The sequence below is a fragment of the Poecilia reticulata genome, linkage group LG4 (assembly GCF_000633615.1).
Source record: "Poecilia reticulata strain Guanapo linkage group LG4, Guppy_female_1.0+MT, whole genome shotgun sequence".
Lineage (NCBI taxonomy): Eukaryota > Metazoa > Chordata > Actinopteri > Cyprinodontiformes > Poeciliidae > Poecilia > Poecilia reticulata.
Window position 1 is genome coordinate 19,396,049 of NC_024334.1, and position 19,570 is coordinate 19,415,618.

Below are 19,570 nucleotides of genomic sequence, written 5' to 3' on the forward strand. Positions count from 1 at the left end.
GTTTTGTAAAACAAATTATGCTAATTAGAGGTCATTTACATCGGAGCAAATAGTAAGATATTTTCTGCAAATATAACTAGATTACAAACAGATTATCATTCAGTGAGTATTTTTCCTCTCTAATCCTTGTGTTTGCTGTGTTCACATATGTGCTACATAACCTACCATGCATGTTTTTGCCCCAGGGGAAACAGGAGCACCAGAAGAAGACCTGCAAATCCATGAGTGGAATGAGCAAACTCCACAGAGAAAAGCCCCAGCTGAGACCTAAACTGCAGGGTTTCTTACTGTACGGTCAGAGAGCCGGCCGAGACGCCCCGGTGCAAGTTGTTAATGTTTGAAATGGACCGATCATATGGTGCTGCCTCTAAAAACAAACCGTAAAAGTGTTTTATATTCAAAAGAAGGACTAGAATCCATGCAAAACAATGTTAAATTAAAGGCGACTTTCACACTTTGAAGATACATTTGTTTTTCAATTTTTACATTAGGATTTGTTGTGGGTTTATTGGCCATATCAAAATTGGTTTATTTCACAAAACTGCAGCGTTAGCATTTTTTTTTTGCATCACACGAGTCGTGATCGACAACCAGATGTTGCCACTGACGCAAACCATAAAGAAGACGACAACAGGAAGTAGAAGTTGTTTAATGGCTTATCACGTCAACAAACTTAATCACATGTGGTTTTAATTGCGTTTCTCATTTAATGGACCAACACAACAGTGAAACTGTGTTGTTTTTCTTTTTTACATTAGCGAGAATATCAACACAGTTTTGCGCACATTTGTACTGGAAACGCAGCTGGTGTAAGCAGCCAATCAAAAACCTTATAATGGATGCCAACACAGTGGTGCAGTTCTGTCTATAGAACCAAATGGCATAGAAACAATCAACCCAGCCTTCACACTCTTAATGTCTCTTTAATAAAGAGCATCCGACGCACTGGAAATGAGTTTTTGGCACTAAACATATGTAATAGAATGAGAAAGTGATATAAATCCAGTGGGATAATACTGGAGCTAGAATGAGCTCTTATACAGTCTATTAATGCAACCATTTACATTTCTATCAACACCTAAACTGTGGTGTACCTAATTTGATCTGCAATCTGCTGGGCCCATTTTCAGCCATTTACTCAGCGAGGGTAATAATGTTTGTTTTGCTCATGGGTCTGGCTTGGATATGAAAAGGAAAGATTGACAGTGCACCTGTGGGCTGATTGTAAAGGGGGTGACCCTGAAAAAGAATGGAGGGAACGGAGATGGGGAGAGGGGGGAGAGCGGCCGGCCGAGAGGCTCCTCAGCTCTGCAAACCACTTCAGTTCTCACTTGAGTGCCTCTCTTTGGGCCTTCAGCCCCACCTCGCCGCTTCAGATTCAAATTCCTCCACTCGGCTAGACCCCTCCCGCTTCCCCCCAGCGCTCGGCACACACCGAGGGGCATTCAAAACGCATTAACACCAAATCAATGGGAAACAGTAAAAAAGAAGGAAAAAAAAAGAAAAAGAAAAAAGGGGGAGAAAAATCTCCTTAGCAACATAATCTAGACGGCCTGACGAGAGGAGAAGTGAAAAGAAAAGAGAAAGAGGGGCGGTGGTGGCTTTTAGGAGGGGAAGACGAACTGAACACAAAAGCTGGACACACAGACAGAAACAAAATTGAAAATTAACACAGAAGAAACTGTTCCTTTTTTCACGGGAACACAATCGGCTACATTAAACCCGGAGCCGGGCCCCTCCTCCTCGCCTGGAGGCTCCGGTGGAACGCTGCTGCGTTTCAGGCGAGTCCAGGAAAAGTAGATGTGATCTGTGGCATTTAAACTGTTTCATAAAAACCACATTTGACTGTGTAAAATTTCTCCAATAAACTGCTAATAAAAAAAAAAAAAGAAATGTCACGATCTTTGTCACGGCTCTTCCGCCTCATCAGACAACAAAATAACCCCACAGACATAAATTTAAGTAAAAAACGTCTATATATAATTTATTAACCAGTTCACGAGAGGAAAAAAAAGAGTCCATTTTGGGTTTGCCAGCATGACCCGAGTTGACAACCTCCTTCCATCTCTGGTTGGAAATGCAGTAGTCTTCACTCAGCTTTTATAAGATTCTGTGGTCACTGGCCAGGTGCCACTGCCAATCACAACCTGAACCAGAGAGAAACACAAGCTGCGTTTCCATTACAAATGTGTGCAAATCTTTGTCTATATTTAGCTAATGTAAAAAAAAAAAAAAAAAAAAAAGGACCTGGCATGCCTGTGGTAAGTGCAATTGATTGAACTTGGTCTGGAAAGGCACATGCCTGTCTCTATACAGTTCCACAGCTGACAGTACAGGTCAGAGGTCAAGCACAAAATCAAATGAATTGTCTCCAGACCTCTGAGACAGGATTGTTTTGAGGCAGAAACCTACGGAAGGACACAGAAACATTTCTGCCGCTTTGAAGACCCCAATAATTTCTGTGGTCTGTCATTTATAAATGGAAGAAGTTTGGAACCAGGAGAACTCTTACTGGAGCTGCAAAACTCAGCAATTGGGGGAGGTGACCAAGAACCCGATGGTTGTACTGTCCAGACATCCAGGGTTCTTCTGTGGAGAGAGGGGAACCTTGTGGAGGGACAACCATCTTTACAGCTGTCCACCATTTCCCACAGGCCAGACGAAAGCCACTCTGTGATTAAAAGCAGAATCTGGAGTGTGTGTCTGATGAGAGAAAGACTGAACTCTTTGGTGTGAATTCAAGGTGCCATGTTTGGAGGAAACCAGGTGTGGCTCATCATCATCAAGCAAAATGCCATCCTGCTGCTTTCACACTGTTTAGTCCGCATTAATGAAACTCTAGTTCATTCGCCTACAAAGTCCGGTTTGTTTGGGGAAGTGTGAATGCGCAATCGAATTAAAAAGAATCAAATTCTAGTCCGCCTGCAAAACCCTAGGTCTCGGCTCGACTGAAGTGAACTGTGGTGCGGTTCGAATGCTTAGGTGAATTCCAAGCGGACCGGAGACCGCTCCAAAACACAGGAAGCGGATTACAACCAAAACAAACCCGCTAGTAAAGCACTAACGGGAGAAATGGCTCGTGATCAGACGCGGACTGAAGAGTGTTTGTTTGCCCCGTTTGCCAAAGGCATAAGAGAAACCCCGCAACCGCTAAAACCTGATACCCCTCCATTTTTGTTTACATCTGGTGAAGGAGGAAGTGGATGAAAAACGTTTGAGAATCATTTTCCCGACAGAGCACCATCTTCCATGTGGATCACTTCCCTCCTGCCTCACACGTACGCCCCGCTTTGTGTCGTTCAAAACCGAATCCTAATAAAAAAAATACTCATAACATCAGAAGTTGCGATGTATTCAAAATGTGGAAATGTTCTAAAGGTTATGAACTTTTTTTTTCTAGGCATTGTGAACACTTTTAAAACTCTTTCTGTGAATCCTCCTGTTAGATGGAGCATGTCCGCAGACCGCAGGCTCTCGTAAAAGAAGTGAGCTGTCTCATCCAGCCGTTATGTAAACACTCACCCCGACTTAATGAACTCAGCGTCTGAGTTTGTGGAAGAACAATAAAGAAGTTCCTTGGAGATAAGACCGGTCTTTGTTTGCCCTGACGGTTCAAACCCCGCAGAATTCACACTCAACTAAACAAGCTAGCAAGTTAAAATGGATTCAAATGGAGATGCTGGTTCCTCTTGGCGTAGGCTGCTGAACTGTTAATGTTTACCAGAGCGATCATGTTGTGGTAAACTGTGCTTTATTTTTGGCCTGTGGGGCAATTAGCATGGGGCAGGAACTCTGGCCACCAGCAGCCCTGTAAATGACCCCTGACCTCTCCTACATGATCAGCCCACTGAGAGGAGGGCCTGCTTTAATTGGGAGGTCATTAAGACCCAACCCCAACAACACAAAACCAGGGCTTGCATTTGTGAACGTTTGTTTTAAATGGCTGTTGATAACAGCAAAAGCGTCGATGGACAATGGGAGGTCTTTGTCTTTTTCTCAAAGTTTTACAGTGTTTGAAACATGGACGCGCCTGGCGGAGAAGGTAAAATGTCGGTTAACCTGTCACCGTGAAAAATAGAAATAAAAAAATGAGTGAGTCATGAAGGATGAGCTGGAGCTGGGCCGGCCAAAGGACGGACTAAAGAGGTGAAACAACAAAGTTGAACAGACTATAAAGGTGGAGAAAATAGATGACAAGGCAAAGAGCGATTCCAGAGGCCTTTTATTCAAGCCTCTGATTTCACACTCGCACAAAGAGCTTTGGGGACGTTTCATCCTTTTCACATTTCTTCGGCGTTTGGTCAGCGTTGCGCTCGCGGCGCGGCGTCCCCAATACGGGCGAGGGGAGCGCTGGCCCCGAGAGAAGTCAGCTCCATTCACAGCTTTATAAATCACCCCAGCATGTGCAGACCGTGGCCAATCGGCCAATTACGCCCCCCTGACACCCGGGGGCCGATAAAGAAGGCCCGCGACAATGGGATCACAGGCCAGATAAACGACCCTTTAATGAAGTTGCCCACAAAACAGGCCAAAACCGCGCGCCCCACTTACGTATTCCATCACGCCGTTGCCCTCACATTTCCTCTTGCTCAGTCTCCACGGCAGCCACAGCTGGGGAGAGGTGGCCGCGGAGAAAGAGAGGCAGAGTGAGAGAAAAAGGAGAGAAAAATGACTCTATGCTCTGACACCGCTAAGCCCCCCCACCTAAGGCCCCCTTTCAGACTTTTGGCCGAACAAAAGCATCTGTTGCCATACTGTGCCGCTCAAACTCACCCCCCCCTCTTTCCCTCCTCACACACTTCTTCTCCAGTCAGCAGAGGAGCCTCGCTCAAGTCCAAAAAAAGGCCGTATGCAGCTGAGGCTGCTCACCTTGTGGCACAAGCTATTGTGCAGCCCATTCCAGGAGCTTCTCCATCCATCTTTGTGTCTCCGGGACAAACGGAGAGAGAGGGAAACTTTGTATGATGGAGTGAGAGAGAGAGAGAGGGGCAAAGGACTGCAGCTGCGGGATGAATAGGAGAGGGAATGAAGAGATGAGGTGGGAGAGAAGGGGCAGCTGCAGGGTGGTCCCACCCCTCCGTCCCGTCGACTCGGCAGAGCTGTTTGGCTTCTTGAGATTCTGAACACAAACAGTCATCCCTGCTATGCGCTCGGAGTCTGGGTCGCTCCTGGGCTGGGAGGACCGATGGGGTGAACGAGAGTTATAGCAAAATAACTGCAGAATAAGAGGAATGACATCCGTTTGGATAAATATTTCAGTTTTCTCGTCTTTCCCAGTGTAAATAATTAACTTTCTACACCTAAACGCAGCATCAGGTTGCTCCAGTCCTGTAAAGTTAGATTTCTTTCATCTTTTGGAACTTTCTGGCAAATTTCAAAGGATTTTGTGCAACAGACCAATATGAAATTGCACAGAACTGGAGGAAACATGGAAGAAAAATCATTTGTTGTTTTTGAAAACTTTTTCATATAAAAATGTGACATGGTCTTGTGTGTAACTATCTGAGTCTCCATTGGTTGCGGTTTGTCTATTTGAGCGTCTTAATCAGTTTGAGACATTTCCACACAAAGATAGGAAGGAAATGATCTGTTTTCAGGTGTCACCACGTATACTCAATTGGTTTAGGGCCTGGACTTTGACTGGGCCATTCAAACAAACCTGTGGGTCTGCAGCTCCTCCAGAGTTACCATGGTTATCTTCGATAATTCTCTGATTAATTCTCTCCTTTCCTGTCCTATGAGGTTTAGGTTGACAGTTTTGCCCTATTTCTCTGTTTTTAGTTGATTGATTCAAAAGTGTCCTAGTAGGCACTCCTGGATTGGCTGCTTTACAAACATAAGGCAGTAGCATGTCAAGCAACATTACTCCGAGGTATTTCAGCTTCCCAAGCTATATTTTCTTTCCAATATTGGAGAAATGCTCTACAGAAAAAAAATCTGCAAATAAGCAGATTATCCGTAAGTCACATTCTATAGCCAAAAAAACACCAAAAAGGTGAATCATGTATAGGTTAGGATCCACTCTATATAATCTTTACAAAGTGTTTTCTACTCATTAAGCTGTGTCTTGTTTTTTTCTTATTCTTTTTATTTTTTATAAGTGTCAGAAGAATAGCTCCGAATGAGATCTGCTATGATTTATGGCAGCGGCTCTGTCCGACAGATCAGAGCTGGAGATAAGGAGCTGCCGAGTCAGACAAAAAAAAAGAGGAAGATTAAAGAAGATTAAATGACAAGGGGAAGAAAAGTGTGGAGATGATTGATGTAATTATTAATAAAACGATGCTAAATTTCATAATATTTCTTTGACTTGGCTTTATGTTCATCTTTATGTTTAACTATCATGTAAAATCTAAATAAATTACATTCAAGTTTGTTGCTGTAAACTGACAAAATGGTATCTGTTTACTTCGATGCCTTACCATCTCCCCCTTTAAACGACATGAGGAATTCACTTTTTAACACTTTCTGATGGAATCCCAAACTGTATACAGCACAGACTTGTCCCAGTTCTTCAGTGAAGTTATACCATGTTTACACTGAGAGATTTATATGAACCCTATATTTATCATGGCTGCAGTGTTGCATCTTTTCCAGATACTTTTACAAACATTTACGCAGTTTGGAAGTGAAGTATTTTGTACATCTGGCTGCTACTATAGAAGACTTTCTGGTTTTAGTGTGGTCAACATGAATTTATAGACCAAGAGGAGTTCAGGTTCATGATTTGACCAGCAAGTAGCTCTTGTTGACCTAAGAAAATATCTAACATAATTACATTTTGTTATTTGTCCTTAAAAATACTGGAGATATCTGGAACCTAAAGTGAAAAAAAAAAAGAAAGAACATCCATAACCATGACCAGTGTCTTTTTCTTCTGTAAAATAAAATATCATTATGGGCTATTTTTGAGTCCTGGACTTAACTTTTACTAAACCTCCTTTGTACTTCTCCTGCAATAAAGAAAGGTGTCTAAACTCCTATTTTAGTTTAGTTTTCACATGTTCATTTAGCAAAAAAAATATTTTGCAGCAATGTTAAGACATTAGACGCCAGTCATCATGACAAGTAAAATAAAATTTAAAAAGTCATATTTTTTTCCCGTGGCTCTAATCCTCTTCCGTAGTTTGCCTAATATAATTCACGAATTCGTGTGACATTGGCCATTAACGGGCAGTTTAAAATGTGGCTGGCGTGGCAGAAAGTATCAGCATCCACAGAAAGGGGGCAGTGCTGAGTCACATATGCAGAATGAGCAACAGGCGCTCTTCTTCTATGGATCGAAAAGATTAGAAACTTATCCAGAACTATTCTCTTGGTTGGGGATTTTCTTCATGAATGTAGTCACATTTTTAAAAGTGAAGCCTAACAATAATGATTTTTACAACAAAGTGATGAAGATATTTGCATAGGCGCATCGATTCCATATACAAATGACGGTAAGATTACACATTATTTTAAGTTTTAATAAGAAAAATGACAGGAGTGCCAATTCTTATTGATTAAATATTGCTTCATCAGTGACATGCAGTTAGATTCATAACTGGTGAGGCGCCGACTCCTCTGGTGTCCAAAGTACAAATATTAAAAAAAAAATTTAAAACGGAGGATTATTTTGACCTCAATTTAAACATTTAGTTATTCTAAAAGCATTTGCTTACTAGATATAGATTTTTCAAGTAAAGCATAACAGCAAAAGCTCCACTTGTGAAAGTGAATCGGACGACTCGGCGCCTCTCCGGATATGAACGCGACTGCAAGTCATTGATAAAGCAATATTTAATCAAAATATCAGAATTGGCACCGTTTCTTTTTTTGGACAACTAACTTTTATGAAATTAATAATAGCGACGGACCTTCTTGAAAGACGTCCATGCTCCCCCCTGCTAATTGTTATAGCTGACAGCTGTTTGTTAGGGCCACGCGTCCTGTCAGTCAGGTAGAACATGGTGCTATGGTCTCCAACTCCCTTCTGCAAACTTATTTACATATTTAATGTTGAGCTTTTAAATTGCAAGGCGGTTCCTTAGTTATAGTGTAAAACAGTCAACAAAAATCGCAGTAATTTGTTGTGTGTTACTGTAGCAAAACGAGTTGAACGCGTGTCCATTTCATAGTGAATTTACACCCTGAGAAAATAAACAATTTTACTAAACCAGCATAACTGCAGCAACAATTTTGCAGACATTTTAATGAGGTAAATTTGTATAAAAATTAGACAAATGTCTAACAAGCATTAATTAAACAAGATTAAGATCATTTTGATCAAATTAATTGGCTAATTTAATGAAATAAAGAGCATATTAAGTTTATACACTCAATATGCAAGTCATAAGAAGGCTGTCGATGCTGAACTCAGAATAATAACAGTGAACAAAACTTCTAAAAAATTAATCTTTCCACTTTTCATCTATGGCTTGAAATAGATCTCAGGATCTTCAGATGTCAAAAGAAAGCGATCTGCAAGTCCTGCTTTCCTCATAAGATTTTAGTTATTGTTTTTCTAAAACGCATTGTTTTGAATGGAGCTGCAAGGAAAAACGTCGATATCACAGAATTAGGCAAACCGAGTTACATTTTCAGTGGTTCTGTTAAACGCATCGCTGCACTGTTGGTGGCTGGATTTAATTTGAACGTAGCAGGTGCAGAAAGGGTGTCGGCACAAACAAAACCTCCTTTCGCATTCACCGCTCTGAAGTGGATCCTCACGTCTGACCACCGCCCTCCATCGCACTTCAGAGAACACTGCTAGTGATGCACGTTTCTTAAAATATATACTTTTCCCTCAATTTGAAGTTTAAAGTAGTAAAAGTAAAACTTCTAATTTTGTGACGCAGCTCGCAAATATCTAAAGATGATCCGCCGGCGCTGCAGTGCCGGGCTTTTCTTCGTCCACGCTAACATCCCACATGCACAGTAAAAACAAATTTACTCTCTTGGTCATTGTCCCGCCGCAGAATGACACTTTTAAGAGCGTGTTTAGCATTCAGGATCAGTCATTCATTCTTCCTGTCTGAGCTGAGAAATCTTTGTTCGGTCGATCCTCTTCAAGCCCTGGAGTGTCAGGAGGGGCGGGGTGGGATCGATTTGATTCTAATCGGACCATGAAAAGAACATGATCTAACTACTTTCAGAGCGGAGTATATTTAAGCCCACTCCTCTTTACACTTTTCCCTCCATCTCCGTCTCCCCCTCCGCCCTCCCACTTCACTGCGGGGGCACAATGACGCTGGTCAATTTAAAAAGCTTTGAATGTCTCGTCAATGACTTTGTGAACAACGGGGGGAGAGAGAGACAGAGAGAGAGAGAGAGAGAGAGAGCGTTTTGGAAAGGAGAGGAGGCAGAGATGGAGTGAGGGAAAAGTGCGGAGAAAAAGGGAGAAATTGATAGAGAGAGAGAGAGAGAGAGAGAGAGAGAGAGAGAGAGAGAGAGAGAGAGAGAAAAGGCCAAAGAGCAGACATAAAAATTCCAAGAGTTGTTTAAGCGTGGGTGGGTTCATTTGCATGACAGCGTTGTGTGAATGAGGCTGACCTCTCGGACCGCCCCGGTGCTGGGCCGAGCTGCAGCCCGACGTGCAGGCTTTGACCCAGCTCATTGACTCTGAATAGATACTTTGTCAAAAGGAGGGGGACCTTGCAGCTCTCAGCCGGACGGGCATCTGCAGACCTCCTGTTTGACACCAAACTGCCTCGATTCAATTCTTCGGTCACCGCAGCCAACACACACGCACACACGCACACACACACACACACACACGCACACATGCACACACACACACACACACACACATGCACACACACACGCACACACACAGAGAGACCAGTGCGCACACTCAGGGCGGTTAAAGATAAAACCCACTCACCTAGACTTTTAATTAGGCAAAAAGGCAAAAATAATATATGTAGAGAAAAACAAGAATGTGAAACAAGTCATGAGGTTTTTTGGCTCTTTTATTATCATGTTTGCTAGCATCTCTGCTAGCAAGCGCAGCCACCACGGCAGGTGCAGCGAAGCTCTTGCACGCGCGCACCCATCAACACGCTTCACTTGATGGCTCCGTGATTTACTGCAGCAGGCAGGTGAGAGGACACAGAGTGGACCAGAGGGGGTGCCTGAGCGATGTATTCTGCATACAAATCCTGGTTAGTTGCCCCTCAAACCTCCCCATCGACCCCCTTTTCTAGGTTGTGACTGCACGAACACACACAAAAAAAAGCTCAGACGGCTCGCAAACAGTCTCTGCTTTCATCTGGCGGTGCTCAGAGCCGGGACGGTGGAGACAGCAGCAGCAGTTCTTGGCCCTGACCTCAGCTGGCCGTCTGTGCTCTCAAAAGGAAGCCCCACTCCACTTGGAAACACAAACAGAGCGAAGCAAGCGCTTGTTAAATTTATATCAACTCGCTTTGGTCCAAAGGCAGGAGATTAACACAATGCCCAGAGATGTGTATCACTTGTTTCTTTTTTTTTTTTTTTAGTTCAGGCTTTAAATGTTTCAACATTTATGATGGTTGAAATGGACCAACAAAAACTCACCATCAAACATCTTAAGCATCTTTCTAGACCACTATGTATGTAACAAGGATAGAGTTCATCCAAACACACACAAGTGAAGCATTTATGGAGGCAGCAGCTCAGAAATAGAAAATGTGCATTTGTATCTATAGAAATCTGTGGGTGCAGTGGATGAAAACGCACAGAAGAACTTAGTGTAAAAGTAAAAGAAACTGATTTCTATTCCAAATGTTATATTTCATTCTTCTTTAGTTGTCACAATGGGAAGTCTATGTCTTACATTGCGTTAAATCAATAAGATTTATTTTGAAGTGCATAGAATTGAGAAAACATTAAATTAGCTTCTTTGTTTTACTTTTTTGTGAAATGTGTTGAGTGCTGCAGCATTAAATATCAGACTCGTGTTGGGAGCTAAAAATAAAGCAAGTTAGGCGAGGCAAACATCTAATTATGATGAGAAAATGACTTGTCAGCTCATGATAGTGAGAAAATGATCTAATTGAAGATAATCTTTGCTTTCTCTAGATAACGAGATGTGAGAAAATCACACAAAATAATAGTAGTCAGAAAGACATTGTGATGTCTGTTTTCTGCAACTTGGATCGTTTCTGAAGTTGAACTAAAACAAAGCAAAAGAACAATTTTCACTGCCTTATTATTTTCAACCTAAATGTGCTTTTTGGAAAGATCAGACACTTTTTTTTTCTTTTCTTTAATTTAGAGAAAGCAACGAGATTTTACCTCATAGTTCCACATTCATAGAACACTGCTGGGAAAAACGTTGATAAATCAATTATTATTACATTGATTTGAGCCTCTTACTAGTCCTGTAAGACATTACACACCCGGCAGCTTTAACCTTTTTATTCTGTTCTCTCAAAATATCAAAAATTGAAACGCCACAAGGTTCAGAACTGCTACTGGTGCAACATTACGAAACATATGGTCTCTGAAAAACAGAACGATAAAACTTCTACAAAATTGTATTTTTTTTTCTGTAATGTTTTAGCCACTTGTTTTTCCTTGATAACTGACATGTAGGAAGGAATATTTTGATTCTCCCAAAGGCAGTGAATCATTACCTGTGCTAAACCCCAATAACATTCTCACAGCCATCTGACGATCTGCTCAGAATAACATAAGATGACGCTTGTGTTCTCATAGGAAGACGGGAAGGATGAACAGAAGGGGGGGAAAATGTCAGCAGCTGTAGCAGTGATGTAAACTAAAGCAGAGGAGCAGATCGATGTGCAAAAAGGAAAAAAGCAGGCTGTGAATGCAGTCTGACAGACTCTCAGCCTCTCTATAAACATCCACACGGTTTCCATTTTGCGCATAATGGATGAGAAAGCGAGGAAAATATCTCAATTAGGAGATGACTCATGTGAAAAGTGTCTTGTAGGGAAAAGCGACAAGCTGTCTGAGACGCATCGAGGAAAATCAACATAATGACAAGCTCCAGCCAACAAGAGGCTTTCTTTTCCAGATCAATGTTTAATCTGAGAAAAACCCTCTAAAGCAATGCAGATGTGCTCATTTATTATGGTTCAAAGGCAATTCTAAACATGTGTGTTTTTTAGCCTTGATTGAAAGAAACTGTGTCTCAGCTGTTTTGCAGTTTTCTGGAAGTTTGCTCCAGATTTTTGTAGTGCGTAGAAGCTGAATGTTGCTTCTCCAGGTTTGGTTCTGTTCACAGAACCGCTATTTAATCTCCCATTCAACAAATATGGCCCCAATGGACGAGTGACAGAAAAGCCATTGTTGAAATAAAGTCTTGTTTACCGTGTTCCTGTGACCCAACAAATAAAGAAGATTGTCAAATGTAACCACAAATGAACTCTGAGCCAACATGCCAAACACCATGTGTGTTACACTGCACATTTCCCTGGAAAAACCATCCCCATGTTAGAGGTCAGTGGTCAGCAGCAACATGTTGCCAGGACTGATCAACAGGCACAGGAAAGTTTGTTGTTGGGGGAAAAAAGGGTGAAGGGTGGAAATCCTGGGAAAAAAAAAAAAAAAACTTGTTATAAGTTGGAAAAGACACAACGCTTGGGTGGAAATTCACACTAATACAGGAAGAGATCAAACAAAATGAATAGATCAAAAATATATTCAGTGTTAAAACGGCCCAATTGAAGGACAAATTTAAATCTAATTGAGAATTAGTGTCAATAATCTTAACGACTCTTTCTTACCAAGTTGACTAAGCTGGAGGTACTTTGCAAACGAGCATAACACAGTCCTCAGATATTTGCAAACCTTTTAGAATTTTCCCTCCACTTAATATGTTTTCTGCTTTCAACTGGTCTATCACAGTGGTAAAATCTTGATAAAATGTGGAACAGTTGTGTGCTTTTCCACTTATGAATTGACGTGATGCCAGCTCTTCCCCCATGCAGAGGTAGAGCAAACCTCCGACAAACAAATAGTGTTATAATGGCAGAGGGAGTCAGTATGTTATTCTAGACATTTTTGAGTCATTTTTGCCTCTTCAGCCAACACTGAGGCAAAGACGACGTTTAAGAAAATTCTCCAATGAGTTGTACATCATGTCTGTAAAGATATTTGCGGGAAACAAACTGTAAAAGCCCAAGTCTGTTACAGTCAGAGGACGAATGAGAATTGCATGAGTGTGAAAGTTGTTGGATGCATTTTGCACGTAAAAAACGGGTGATTTTCACCAGCTTGTGAAAATCTGCCTTCAGGAAAATGCTTATAAATGCACATTAGCGTAAAAAAGTTATTAAAAGTAAACCCCACAGTTACTGCAGCACGTTTTCATGCTTCCATAGAGCCACCGCTGGAATTCACACACACAAAAATCAAGTACAGCAACTTTCATTAATGATCTTTGAGTTGACTTTCAATAAGTGACGCTATGACCAAAATTGGGATGTTTACTACCTCCGTGCCAATGAACATGTGGTAGTTGCGGTCGATCACAATTTCATTCAGCTGGACATGAGGTTGGCTGCAGGCCTTGATCTATGTCTTGCACTTATTCCAGACCCCATTTGGTTTTTTGAATAAACTGCATTCTGCCCTCAAGTCTCTGGGTATTTTCTGTTTGGATTGCATGTTCCCCACTGACAACATTCGATTGTGACTTCCTATTAGTTTCCTCAAAATCTTTATGACCAAAGAGTGTTAGTAATGACAAACTTGGAAATGTTGACCGAGGTTCAGTTCCTCCAGATAAGGGGCGTGTACTTTGGGACACAAAGCGACCGGCGATTGGTCTGTTGCTGACAAACACCCTAGAATGATTGACAAGCTGCGTCATGACTCTTATCTACACAGGATATGCAGGAGGCTGGTAAAACAATCGGTTCAGGGTCGTTCACTAACCTCATTAGAATAAAGATTTAATTAGGAAAATGAACCGAGAACAAACTCTCAACATATAGTGTGACAGGAGCCGATTGACTGACAAGGTGTGAAAAGGTACCGCTGACATAGAGATGAAGCACTTTTGCGTTTGTTTGCTCCTTCGCAAGTCGATAAACAGAAGACAGAAGACGACTGCGGCCCACGTCCATTCATGGGCCTGGCAGGCGACAAAAGACGCGGTCCGGACACACATTCCAGCTCGCTTCCGCTCCAGCACACAAGCTCAATCTCAGGGATTTCCCACCCCTTTCAACCAGGAGAAAAAGAGGCTACAATATCCCCTCTTTTTTAAAATGAGCTGGGACTGGTGAACTCGGGGTGGGGGGGCTCCTGCCAGTCACTCTGACTAAATTCAGGTTTAACTGGAAGTCAGGTGAATGGGTGAGAATATTTCAGGCTTGGCTCAATTTGCTTCAACATTTTCTGTTTTGGCGAAGACTCTTCTGACAAAGTTTGCAGGCATCAGCCTGAGGCCAAGTAATTTTCCTAAAAGGCCGATCATTAGCAAAAACGAAACAACATCTTGATGCTTCTTGGAAACCAGTGAGGGTCTGAGACGAGTAACGAGCCCTCACAGCTGATACCCAAAGACGCTGCAAAGTGAACAACAATGGTTACGGCCTCTTATTTACAATACGGACACAAATTCAAGACTATTTGACAACTCAAGCAAGAGCAGATTGGAGTAAGGGTGTTTTTTTTTTCTTTTCCTTCTTGAGCCGTCCCTCTAATGGCGTTTGCTCAGTCTTTCGGAAACGAGAGGAGATATGGGAATGAATCAGAATTCTAACAAATGAGCTCCAGTAAAGATGTTTCTCAGTGAACTTTAGCGTCGTAATCAGTCGGTGTTTATCTTGTTTTCGGCGCTCCTTGATTGTGTGGGCCTCGGCGCGCAGCTTGGTATGAGTGTGGACATCCAGGCGCTCTCGTTTGGACGTCGGGGACACACACACACACTTAAGTCTGGAGTGTCTGGTCTGAGCGGCTCTGTGAGACCGAGGAGCGTCTCTCTAATTAGAGGGAGCCCGGTGCAGGACATCTCTATAGGCCATCAACAGGGCCCTCGTTGGCTTTGTTCGGGGAACCTCTTCTTCCACTGAGGCTGTCACTTTAGTTTTCTAAAGGGCCGAGGGGCTTCGGGTCCTCTTAATGACGTCTGAGTCCAATCACTAGAACTGTTTGTGGATAGATTTAAAGGATAGTTCAGTGACAAAACACTAAAGAAAATCCTGTGCTGTTTATTGATCCCAAGATCCTCAAAAACTCCTGGCGGGAGACAATAAGGAGAAGAAAAAAAACAGGTTTTGTTTTTCCCCTCTCCACGCTGTCCCAGTGCTTTACGTGTGATTATTTCCAACTCAGTTTTGCATACAAACCCAATTATTCATTGAGATATAAATTAAATTCCACACTCGCCGAGCTCCCCCTGACTCCTGCAGGATGCCTTTCAGAGACGGCTCTCTCTTTTTCTCTGCCCCTTCGCCTTTTCTCCTGGCAGGACCCCGAAACGGGGAGAAGCCGCTGCAGCTGCTGTTCACATCAAACAGATAATTGCTAATGAAAAGTCATTGCGTGACATTACGCCGTCCATGGGATCATTGTTCATTTCCCCCCATCGCTGCTGAAACGCATACGGAGGGTTTCATAGAGTTCTTGAGTGTGTGTGTGTTGCCTGGAGACTAACGTAGAAGCAAATCATCCTCTCCAAAACAATGCAAAGTGTGTAAAGAAGACACACAAAAAATAAATAAATAACTGCGTTTATACAAGATAATGATGCTTGTGGAACAAAAACTTGAATGGCTTTCTTGCAAGGCAAGGTGAACGAGTGCTGGGCTTCAGCAATGCACTTTGACAACTTTACTCCTTTTAGAGACGCCATAAACCACCACTGATATCCATCAAGCTACAGTATTTCTGTACAAACTCCCAAATGCTCAAAAAGAAGAGCAAAGAGCAAGCTTTGTATCATATTCCCCCCCATTCAACTTAAATTTGTAAGTTTCTGAATAGGCCCAGTGATTAATTGCCCATCAATGGGGTTTGAAAAGGCACTGAATAGTGAAGGGGAACTGCTGCACTAGAGGGTGCACAGCAGTGGAGGGAAAGAACAGGCGAACTGAGAGTATAGGACCATGTGTGTGTTTTTTTTCTTCTTCATTTCAAACCCTTTTTTTTATTATTTAACATTTAAAGAGTGAGCGATAGTTCACAAGCCTCATTTGGTGTGCAGGCATCTTAAGAGGGGGAGAAAAAAAGAGAGAGACTGTAGTCCTGTCAACTTGAGCAGAAGAAAGGGAATCAAAAGGTTTTTTTCTCCTTAAATGGACTAATTTTCTCCTTGAATTATGAAAGTAATGGCTAGGTAACAGCCTGTGCTCAGTACCCGACGGCTTAATGCCTCCTAAATCCTTCCACGTGGCTCCACTAGTCCTGGCAATTAGGTCTCATTATAGCCTCATAAAGGATCTCATTTGTGGGATTACTTAATAGACAATGAAATTTTATCATGCAGAATTATGGAAAAATAATATCTGAGCTCTCGCATGGTGTGCCGAGGGCGCGCGCCACGCATCATTCCGCTCAGTTTGCTCGCTCTCCTAACCCCCCCACCACCCATCCTCATCCTCCTCACTTCACTTCCTCTGCGGTTCATATCTGTATCATAACAACGGTGCGTCCTCCCTGTCAAACGCCAAATTCACTTTATTATGGCAATTATTGTCTGTGTGACAGATATGCCTGTTTTATCTTTGGATGGTTGGATTTTAAAGACTTTCAAAAAATGTGTTATTTTTTTTCATGATTGTGTTTAAAGCCACACTTCAATAATAAGAGTCCTGTTTGTTGTGATCTACAAATGTATATGTCTTACATAATGAAAGAATGTAAACTACTTGGACTGCATGTCTGGATTGTTTAAATTTGTTTTCATTTGATGGAAAAGGCAACAAAAAAAGGGGGGGGGGGGGKGATTTCCTAAAATAATATCCACATTTTTTTATTTCATTTTATTTTTATTTTTTGTCAAAAATGATATTTTTGCCTAAAGCATATTTTGGAAAGAAAGAGGTGGTGATTTTTTTTGTATTATTCAGTTTTGTTTTGTTTTTTTGCCTCAGTCATTTTTGGGTAAAATTTCTTAGGACATTGTTTTAGGAAAGTAACGATATTAATTTGTAAATGTAGAGATTATTAGTGCCTAAAATACATTTTCTAACACATTAAACTAAAAAAACATTGTCATTAAAGTCTAATGGAAGATGTTACTTCAGACAGGGTTACCAACTTTGTCACAATATTAGTTAAATTATTCAGACCAACAACAAATTCACTAGCTTTTGCGGTTTATTGTAGACTTTTGGAGCTTTTGACATCATAGCATGTGATTTTTCTCCCATCGTCAACAAGCAGTGAAAGAATGGACCCTTTTTCGATCCATAAGTACTGAAAGGCCCAGTCCTCAGGCGGAAGTCCCTCCCAGCTGCAGTCAAAGCATTCAGACTCAAAAGTTTGTTTGCAAGAGCCTGAGTGTGTTTTTTACTCACTCACCTTTTGACTTTCTTGTAACTTTAATCCATTCTGCATGGCAAAATAGTCGAGCCACTTTTTAAGGCAAAGATATCTCACATGTTTTGAATATTGAACTTAAATATGAGAGTTTGTGAAAGATAAGCTTGCAGTAGTAAGTTGTGTTTACGTTTTTAGTCGTTTTGTCGTATCTCCAAGAGTTGAGAAAATTATGATTTTAAATTCAGCACTTAACTGAAAGAAGAAAAGGGGAGTGGAAACTGTTTCCCAGGGTTCTTAGCAGCATATTTTTGTATCGTGTTGCACCATGAGTGAAATGTAAATGTGTTACATTGACTTTGGCTCTTCTGAATTATTGAGGCAAATGTTGATTTTAATGTGAATGTCATTTTGCAACGGTCGAGGAAAGTGTCTTTTTGTTGTTGTTTTTTTAGCCTGAAGGACAAACCGACTGGGTGACGCGCTGAAAGAAACATTGACAGAGGATTGAGCAGAAAACATGATTCTGGATTCAGAAGTTGTAAATAAACTCTAAAAACTGCTGGGTCATTTCTTGCTTGGTTTTGTTGGGTTTAGGATTTTCGGGGAAGAAGTTGGGTATAGTTTTAACAAATCATTCTGATCTAATTTGGAAGATTTTGAACTTCACAGCCACACAGTCAGACTTCTCCAAACCCCTTCCTCAAACTAAAATAACAAACAGTGACCTGGGGAAATGACGCTGGATGTACGGCTGCATCACCGACTCCAGCTCTCACTAAAAACAACTTTATCAACGTCAGACTTTTACTTGCTTTTTAGTTAAAGCAAGTAACTATTTCTACCATTACTGAATTGGTCATAAAGACAAATGCTCAGAAGCTATGTTAATTTCTATAACATGATTTCTTCTAGTTGCAAATGAGCACGATGCATCTGTATAAGTTTATAACAAATTTTATTTAGGAATTTAAATCAAAGCTACACAGAGGGGAGAAAGAAAATATGAGCAAGACTGCCTTAGGCTGCACTTCTGCCATTTTAAATTTAAAAAAAGTTTATTTGATTTTAAAATAATTTATTTTAACCCACCGTGGAACTACTTTTTGGGTTAAAAACCAAAATGACTGGTTCAGTTAGGCTGTTTTTAACTCCACAATTTCAAAAGAATATATTGTCTCATTCTGATGATCAAGCAGATATTTGCATTGTTAAATGCGATATTACAACATTATGAGATATTATCTATTGCCTCTAGAGTTTTAAGTTCATAGAACACAGAGAAGAGCTGAAACCGAATTTATGTATGTGAATATTTAAAACAAATGAGTAAAATCGTCTAATCGGAACAAAGTTTGTCATGAAAATACATTTTTAAAACTAGTTGGAACTTAACCCATCAATGAGTGTTTCACTTGCAAGAACCTTTGATATAAATCTAGAAATAAAATAAGTTTACATTATAACACTTTATGTTTTATCGGCGTAACTCCTGAATGTTGGGCCCCAAAACTCTACTCTCCTCTCCTCTCCTCTCCTCTCCTCTCCTCTCCTCTCCTCTTTCCTCTCTTTCCTCTCTTTCCTCTCCGTTTTTACTTGGCAGATGAAAGCAGAAGCTAAACCTGCCCGGTGACCCGCCCGGGGGATCAAACTCGCTAATTATCGTCACAAGATGAGGGATTAACGCATTGCTGAAATAGCTGCCTGTTTACCCCCGCACAGAGCCGCCATTATAAACACTTTCTAATTGAATCCTAATCGCCGTCAAATAGCCGCGGCCCAGACTCTCCGACGGTTCATAATTCTTTAATTGCTGGAAGTGAAACCTGGACCAACCGGATTCAAAGTGTGATTATGGCTGCTGAGCAACGAAAGCTCCTTATCTTCGCGTGAACAACTCCTAAATCGCATTTCTGGAAAGAAGAAGAAGAAGAAGAAAAAAAAAAAGAAATGAAAAAGGAATGAAAATTCTGTTTTTGGATATCTTTATTAACAAATAATGCACCTGCAACAGTTTGAATATAGGGGAAAATATTTTATATTTTATGTTATTGATATAGCTATTATTATTATTACTATCATTATTATTAAATGTACGGTGTTATTTAAAACCTTTGCATCTAGGAATTAAATGATAAACAATAAAACCAGTATT